Source organism: Dipodomys ordii, unplaced genomic scaffold (genome assembly GCF_000151885.1).
Source record: "Dipodomys ordii isolate 6190 unplaced genomic scaffold, Dord_2.0 Scaffold96, whole genome shotgun sequence".
NCBI lineage: Eukaryota > Metazoa > Chordata > Mammalia > Rodentia > Heteromyidae > Dipodomys > Dipodomys ordii.
Genome location: NW_012267312.1, coordinates 2952677 through 2961872, shown reverse-complemented (window position 1 = coordinate 2961872; position 9196 = coordinate 2952677).

Genomic DNA, 9196 nt, shown 5'->3' with positions numbered 1-9196 from the left:
GTAATAAACTTCTTGAAGCTAGATGGTGGTGGCACAGGCCTGTAACCTAGCTACTAGTAAGGAGGCTTAGTATGAGACTTAAGGTTCCTAGCTAGTCTAGTCAGGCAAAGCTGTGAGACGCTCATCACCAATGATCCACTAAGAAAGCCAGAAAGCTCTAAGAGATAGAACCCGGGCCCAGAGTTCAAGCACTAGTACCAGCACAAAAAAACAACTGTGGTGTTGAAGGCCAGAAGTTCTGACTCTGGGTGGGATCAAAAGAAGTAAGAAACTGGACTGAGGAATTCTTCACTAATTAAATGAACCCCAACTATATATCTTTAGTCTTGCTATCAGCACTATATAAGTAGACATCTAGTGAGACATGTGTCTCTATCTGCATTAGATTATGCTAAGAGAGTTTGTTCTGAGCTCTGCAGGACACTGAGCAGTGAGGCTTCAGCTGCATAAGTGATGGTGGTGACATTCTGAGGGTGACCAGAGGATGCTTTCCTTAGATAGAAGGCCCCGAAATAATCCAGCAGAACCCCTGCTATAGTTGATTGCCTCTGTCCTTTACCTTCCCCCATTCCTTGTTTTCATTTATTCATTCCTGCCTCAGGGGCTAGGGAATGAACAACATTGGGGTAAAGTTTTTGGCAAAAGAGTCCCAGTCTCTGAGACAGGTCCTGGTGGGAGGAGGGGCTGGACAGCAAAAGCTGTATGAGCGGCTCCACAAATAATCTAACTGAAGCTCTATTGTCAGCCCTGTCCACAGAGGCATCTAGTCAGGTGACCACTGTCTGCAGTCCTTCCTGCAGCCTCAGTGGATGATGAGAGTAAAGGCTTGGTGTGCGGAGAACAGAATGAGGAGGTCTGGGGGATGGGGTGGAGGCACTATTGAAGTCACTGATAGTACCCGAAGTGAGGCTGGAGGGTCCCTCAGAATCCTCATGTTCCTCTGTTTATCCTTGCTGAGCCAGACCTGAGGCCTTCTACCTGGTCTCTTTTGCTTTAAGGTTAGAAAAAATGAAAAGCCACACCCTTGAGGGGTGTGAAATTATATTGTTAAGGAGAAGACCTTTGACTTATGTTTCAGGCTCCTCAAGGAAGCATGTCCTTGCTATATATCCATGGAGGCCCTGTGCAAGGTGTCTGGGGAGATGATGGCTCAGGTAAGCTTCGGGTCTAAGGGATCAGAACCAGGATTAGGTATGTATAATAGGTCACTTAGTAGAGTAAGGACCGGGTACTTCTGAGAGTGAAGGTGAGGGTTTAGAAAGAATTGGGATTACCCTGCGCGTGTCCAGCCCCACAACTGTAGTAAGGCTGCTGAGGCCCCACCGAGAGGGACAGGGCCACTGCTTTATGCCTTTAGCATCTGGGTCTGAGAGGTTAATGGGTTAGAAAAAGGAGAACAGCTTCACCAAATGGTCAATCCCTTATTTGCAATAACTAGTAAATGTCTGAGTCAAACAGAAAAGGACAGATAAGTTGATGTTAGGGGAATGAACCCCAATATAAGTTTTCAAATGTTCTTTTTGTTTTTTTTCCTTTCATGCAATTGTTTCTATCATATTTATAAGATGATTTCTATGTTGCTTTGTATGTCCCTCCCCCACAGTATAACCCATACTTTCACTGTTTTTGATGTTTGTATAATTTGTGGAGGGGAAGGGAAAAAAAACAAATCGTTTAACTAGGGATACAGGTGGACCCATTGCAACAATGAGTTGTACAAGTCATTATGTTGAAAAACAAACTTAACAATTTTGGTGGGGAGTGGGAGGGATGACTGTGTGGGGGGAGGGGAGGAGTATGGGAAGGGATGGGAAGGGGAAACAATGAGAAGGCAACAATGCTTGATAAGAAATGTACTCGTTATCTTGTCCATGTAATTGTAACTCCTCTGTATGGTATTCTCACAATAAAAAAAAGAAAGTTAAGGTGATTTGTTGTTGGGGGATTTAATTTTTGAGTTCCAGGTATATTTTAGATATGAGACCCTTGTCCGTGGTATGGCTAGTGAAGATCTTCTCCCAATCTGTGGGCTTTCTATTGATCTTGCTAGCTATGACCTTTGCCATGCAGGATCTCTGCAACTTCATGCAATCCCTTGTGTCCAACTTTTCTTTGATTTAGAAACAACTGCCCAATAAATAAGTGGGCTAAAGACTTACAGAGAAACTTCTCTGAAGAAGAAAGAAGGATGGCCAATAGACACATGAAGATATGCTCAACATCCCTAGCCATAAAAGAAATGCAAAATCAAAACAACACTGAGACACCACCTCACCCCAGTTAGAATGGTTATAATCAAGAACTCTAATAACAACAGATGCTGGAGGAGATGTGGACAGAAGGGAATCCTACTGCATTGTTGGTGGGAGTGTAAACTTGTTCAACCACTTTGGAAAGTAGTATGGAGATTCCTCAAAAGACTCCACATAGAGCTCCCCTATGACCCAGCAATTCCACTTTTGGGCATTTACCCAAATGATCACAAACAAGACCATACTAAAGCTAGCAGCACAACTATGTTTATTACATCATTATTTACCATAGCTAAGATATGGAACCAACCCAGATGCCCCTCAGTAGATGAATGGATCGAGAAAATGTGGTATATATACAAAATGGAATTCTATGCCACCATCAGAAAGAATGACATTGCCCCATTTGTTAGGAAATGGAAAGACTTGGAAAAAATTATAGTAAGTGAAATAAGCTAGGCCCAAAGAAACATGGGTCCCATGGTTTTCCTAATCTGCAATAATGAGAGTATGTCTGATACAATCAGAAAAGTTCACATAAGATGATGGTAAGCGAAATGAACCCCAAGATAAGGACACAAGTGGTTTTTTCTTTCTTCCTATTGTTTCTAACATATTTATATGGCACTACGAGATTTTTTGTTGCTTTGTATGTCCCTCCCTCACGGTATAACCCCTATTCCCACTGTATTTGATATAATAAATATCTGAGATAAGCAGAAACGGTCAGATAAGTTGATGTTAGGTGAAATGAGCTCCAAGATAAGGACTCAAATGATGTTTCTTTCTTGCTATTTTTCTAATATATTTATAAGATGATTTCTTGGTTGCTTTGTATGTCCCTCCCCCACAGTAAAACCTCTGTTTTCACTATGTTTGATGTTGGTAAAATTTGTGGAGGGGAAGGGAAAAAACAAATTGTTTAAATACGGATACAGGTGGACCCATTGCAACAATGAGATGTATAAGACGTTATGTCAAAAATGAACTCTACAGCTTTGGCAGGGGGTGGCGGGGAGGGCAGGGATGGGAAGGGGAAACAAAGGAGGAGGCTACAATGCTTGATAAGAAATGTACTCATTACCTTGCCCATGTAATTGTAACCCCTCTGTACGGTATTTTCACAATAAATTTTTTTTATAAAAACAAACTTTACAACTTAGGTGGGGAGGGAGGAGGTGAAGAAGGAAGGGATCGTGGGGGAAAAGTAAGGGGGGGTAACAATGCTCAATAGGAAATGTACTCATTACCTTACTCATGTAACTATAACCCCTTTATACAGTATTTTTACAATAAAAACCATTTTAAAAAAAGAAAGGTAAAAAAACTTTACAATTTAGGCTGGGGCAGGGGCCTGTAGTGGAGGTGGGAGGGAAGGGATGGTAGGGGAAAACAAAGGAGGAGGCAACAATGCTTGATAAGAAATGTGCTCATTACCTTTCTCATGTAATTGTAACCCCTCTGTACAGTATTTTCACAATAAAAAAATTCAAAAACAAAACAAACAAAAAAAGAAGTAAGGCTTTGGCTTAAGGATGGTGTCCTTGCATTATCATTGGGTGAGTTCTTGACCTTGTACTCATCAAAGTGAAGACTCAGCAGGACCCACATCTACATGCCTTATATCATCTCTAGTCGAGGGAGCATCTTCTCCTACCTCGGTTATCCCTGAATCTCACAGCCTTATTTCCTCAGGTACAGAGAACAAAGGCCAAATGGCTGGATATAGGAGTCTTCCCCAGGAAGTGGGGCCCCAAGTAATTCTACTGTATTCCCATCTCTTCAGATAAACATCTGGGCTCATCTAGTCAAGGGAACATCTTGCCACTATACCAAATACTCATTACCCTTCCAGGTATCCTGGGAGGAATAACCTTAGTTTGACATGGTAAGAAGCAAGTGATCCAGATCTCTGAACGTTTGAAAGTAAATCTGAGTGGGGAAAGAAGGACAATGCCACCCAATGCAGAATCAAAAATACTTGAGCTGTCCCCATATTATTATCTCTGAACATGTTGTTGTCTAGTCATGAACCTCCTCTCTTTTGCCTCAGGAGTCCCAGGGGTGAAGGAGGATGTGGATAATAAAACTATTGTGAAATACATAAATGAAGAAGCTGAAGCTTTGTGAGGGTGTGAAAGTGACACTTGAACATGAGCATAGGAATCCCCTCTCCAAAAAGTGAGCCCTCAAATAATCCAGCTGCACTCAGCAAGTCGTCCTTGCTGGGAAAATCTCACTCTTTACAGCTCAAGGGAATGTGGGTACAACAGCCTTGGATTATGAAGTTGAAAGGCCTGGGTTCTGCGAGGGATCAGGTTGGAGAACAGAAGAACCCTCTACCCAATAAGGGTTCCAAAATCACTTATCATACTGCCCTTGTCAGAAGTGTATATGTATGCATCTATTCAGGAAAATGCATCTTTCTAACTCCAGGGACTCTGCAAATCAGAGCAGTGCACTGAGTTCTTCAAGACCACTGAATGGAGTGGGTTCTGTTCTTCCTATCATAGTGATAGATGCTGAAGGTACACAGAGGAAACTCCCAACAGGTCCTGAAAGAATCCAGGTATACCCGCGCTATATTTACTCTCCTTGGCTTATCAACATAGGCAAGTTTACCTACTATTCCCCTGTCCCTTTCCAATACAGAGCTACCTGGGACTCACACACTTTGTGTATTTGATCCTTTCATAGGAAGGCCTGGGCTCTCAGGAGTAATGGGGGAACAGAGAAGGAGCAGAGAAGGTGTTGTTAAATGCAGGGACTAAAAACAATCCAGCAATGGCACTTACTTTCATTCCTCTGTTCAGATTCATTCTGGTCAAGTGAGTATTCTCAACTTTCCTGAACATCTTTTTTTTTTCCCCACAATAGTGGCCCTTGGAGTAAAGACTTGGGTTCTGGTTCATACAGAGGACAGGTCCAGGATCTGAAACAGATGACAATGAGATCTCAGGGTGGATAGAGGCAATTCACTCTCAAGATGTAGTGGCTTCTAACATTCCAAATGCATGCCTACTGAAATCCCTATTCACAGGGCCTTATCTCCACAGGTTATTATTTCCACAAGTCCTCTACCCTTTCTTTGAACTGAAGGATAATTCTGGGTCTGAGGTCCTTGGATGGAAGATCTTGGGTTCTCTGAAGGGTCCAGTTAAAGCAGAGGAGAAACAGAAGAAGCCGCAATTTCGTGGACCATCTTGAAACAATAAGCACTGCACAAGTGAGCTTCTGATCAACAGAGGGCCCTCTTTGGCCCTGAAGAACTCATGACTCTGAGCCATCTTCTTATATCTGCAGATGTACAAAGTGGAGAAGACAACACTCTAGGATGGATGGAGGTGAGACTGTGAAAATGGAAAGGAGATATACTCTACTTCCACAAGTTCTCAAAATATTCCATCTGCAATCCTGCTTTCTACTTTGTCTAAAAGTATATCTCAGGCCAGCATCCAACCCTTTTTCCCATCCCTCCTTATAACTAATTGACCCTGGTAGCCTCATGTTTGTTGTGAAATACCAGAAATGCTGATGTAATACATGTGTATGCTGATTTCTGCCTTGTACCCAGCAACATCTGTGCAGGTGAATATGTTCCTCTTCCTAACCCCTCTGCCACAGTGTCTATTGAAGATCTTGACTTGTACTGAGGTATTTTGGGGTAATTGTTCCTGCCTTTATATGGTGTTAGATGAGAACTCAATTTGATACAAGGAATAATTTTCTTTTCTCAGATAGAAGGTCCCACCATAATCAAAATGCACTCTTGTTGTGAACCTTGTGCCCACTCTTGTGTCTCCTCATCCTGGAGTCTCTCCCCCTGCTACACACCATTACAATTCAGACAATCCTCTAAGAAATTTGAATGGGAGGGACACAAGTCATGGGAACCATAGAATTCATTCTCATATATGTGTGTGTGTGTGTGTGTGTGTGTGTGTGTGTGTGTGTGTGTGTGTGTGTGTATACATATACATATACATATATATATATATATATATATATATCACCTTTTCTTGATCCATTCATCTACTGAGGGGTATCTGGGTTGGTTCCATAACTTAACTATGGTGACTAATGCTACAATAAACACAGTTGTGCTGGTAGGTTTAATATGGCGTTGTTTGTGTTCATTTGGGTAAATGTCTAGAAGTAGCATTTCTGGCTCATAGGAGAGCTCTATCTTCAATCATTTGTAGTGTTTGAACTCAGGTCCAGGTGGCATTCGACCAGTGTAGTCACTCACTCTCCCTTTCTTTTTCTTCAGTTTATTCCCAAATAGGATCTATTGGTAGAAATGATCTACTAGTAGGGTACAGTATCCTGGAAAGGCTTGGACCTCAATCCTCTTAATATACTGTATTTCCCACATATTTTGGGTGACAAGGCACACACACTATTTTCTTGTTTAAGATGAGATTTCACCAAATTTTTGCCTGAACATATTTCACACTGCAATCTTTCCAAACTCAGCTTCCAGGGCAAGCAGGTTTATAGTCATGCCACCAATTCTAGCTCCTCACCTCTCCTTCTATATCAAGGGACACTGTGACGAATAGTTTTGGTCAGAATTTGTTAGATAGAGGAGGCCCAGGCTCTATTAGAGGTACCAGAAAGAAAGGGGAGCAGAAGGTGAGCCCAGGAACCCCTACCACCTAGTCCAGGGTCCCTTCCTGATGTCATTTGCTTCATTAGAGGTAATAAAGTAAAGGGAACACCTAACCTTTCCCCATTACTTAGTTCAGTACTTGGTGACCATGGAGATAAGAATGGGATTAGTTCCCTGGACAGGAGGGGCACTGGTTCTGAGAGGGAGCTAGGTGAAATCAGGGGTTAATTAGAGGAAGCTCAAACCTAGGGTTAGGGTCATGAAATAATCCACTTGGGCTAAGTTGGACAGACTTGAACCCTTGGAACAACCAGCCTGATAAGTGCTCCTAACCCATTACTCGCCTGACCCTTACCTTTACCTTTTGACCTCATTGTCAGTTTCCCCAGGAAGTACCTGAGAGTAACAAGTATTGTGGTCTGGAGTTTCATGAATATGAGAGGCATGAACTCTGAGATGCATCCACATGTGTTCAGAGGGTGAGAAAAGGAAGGTCTGATCTAGGTAGAAGAGCCCCAAATAAAGCATCTTCACCCTTATTCTGAGCCATGCTCCAGAGTCTCTGGTCAAGTGAAGCACCTACATTTTCTCTATCCCCACCAGTACATGGAACATGAAGAGTCACAGCCTTGGTCTTAGCACCTTGGTGTGGAGAGGGCAGGGCTCTGTAAGGCCTATGTGAGTGGTTAACTCACTCCTGGTGAACATGAGTCTGGAACATTTACTTCCATCATGGAGTAATCAAGGAAATAAGGGCCTTGGTTAGTCAGGGCCAAGATTGTTAAGGAAAAGATGCTAGACTCCAGGTTAAGGGAAACACAGAGGAAGTCTGCCCGTCCTGTCAGTCCAGGGAGGTACTGTGTTTTGTAGCTAGGGTAGTGATGTCATACCTTTCTAGATCATAGAGAGTTAGGAATTCAGTAGATACCATAAATGCTGAAGTTAATAGACTGAGGGTCCAGATGTTGATGGAAATCCATACAGGGACTTAATAATGACTGAAACTCCCCTAGAAATAATAAGACCTTCTCAAATGGTGACCCTGTGGACCAACTTGCCCTTATTTTCAAATTGAATCCTAATCTACCTCCAACTTTCTGAGAGAGATGACTGGTATCATGCAAGGTGTGGGACCACTTCATGGATAAAAGGGGAGGACTAAGGTAGGAATGAAAGATATTTCAAGTCCAATCAGATGTGGACCTCCACAATCCCAGCATCCTGAGGAGGTCCAGGGCAGAGGTCTCAATCTTGCATTTAACAAGGGAGGACTGAATTAGTGTTCACATCACATGGCCCACACTGCTTTCAGTCACCAGATGCTGTCTTCCTGAGTCAGGTATAGTCAGAATACAGGCCTTTTTAATGTCTTTTGTTCTATCACAGGCACCTGTACAATAGTCCTGAGACTATGGTCTCAGGCCAGCAGAAAGGTGCAGTCCTAGCACATTTAGGGAAAGGTTCAGAGCTTAGAATAAATTCGGAGGAAGGACTCTATCACTGAACTTTAGGACCTCATACAGTCTAGCATATCCTTCCTGTTAGACTTGTAGCTCCAGCGTTGTCTTTGTATGTTGCTGGCCAAGGAACAGAGGTCTGCCTCAGGGCTTATTGCGTATGTTCCAACAACCAGGAGGTAAAGGTTTTGTACAGAGGCAGAGTCTTCATGTGACTACACAGACAGCCACGTAGGGCCAGAAGTCAAAGTCAGCTGCACATTCTGAATAGGTACTACAGCTCTCAACCACTCTGGAGCATAAGAGATCCCACATCCATACCCCTTTATACATCTTACCAGAAGCCCCAGACTTCACTAAGTGCCATGCACCCCGCTTCAGTTTTCATTTACTGACTCAGTGTTTCTTGCAAGTGGCCCAATTATGAGGCAGGAGCCTGGGTGGCACTAAAGCACCCAAGAGAAGACTTGTAATAGGCCATGTGAGAACCACCAATAAGATAACGGCAGCTGCCACTACTCACCTGGTCTCAAGAGGGCTATAACTCCCCATCACTGAAGTCCTGCCCACCTTCCTGACAGCTATGCTTAGGGGAAATCATGATCCCAGCCTCTGGCTTAAGGGAGGACCCCAGGGCCCAAAAGATGCTATGGACTAGTTGGGGAGCTCATTCCCCTGGCTAAAGAAGAGGCTACTGCCAACCTCTCCTCCTTATCCATTCCCGTGATCCTCCAAACAACAAAAAAGGTGTCAGCAAGCCTCCTGGGTGAGCTGGATCAAAAGATGGAAGGAGAGGATAAGGAATCCAGAAACCAAGAATTAAAAACTATTTACTCTCACAGTAGCCAGCTAGGTGTTATGTATTTGCAGCTTGA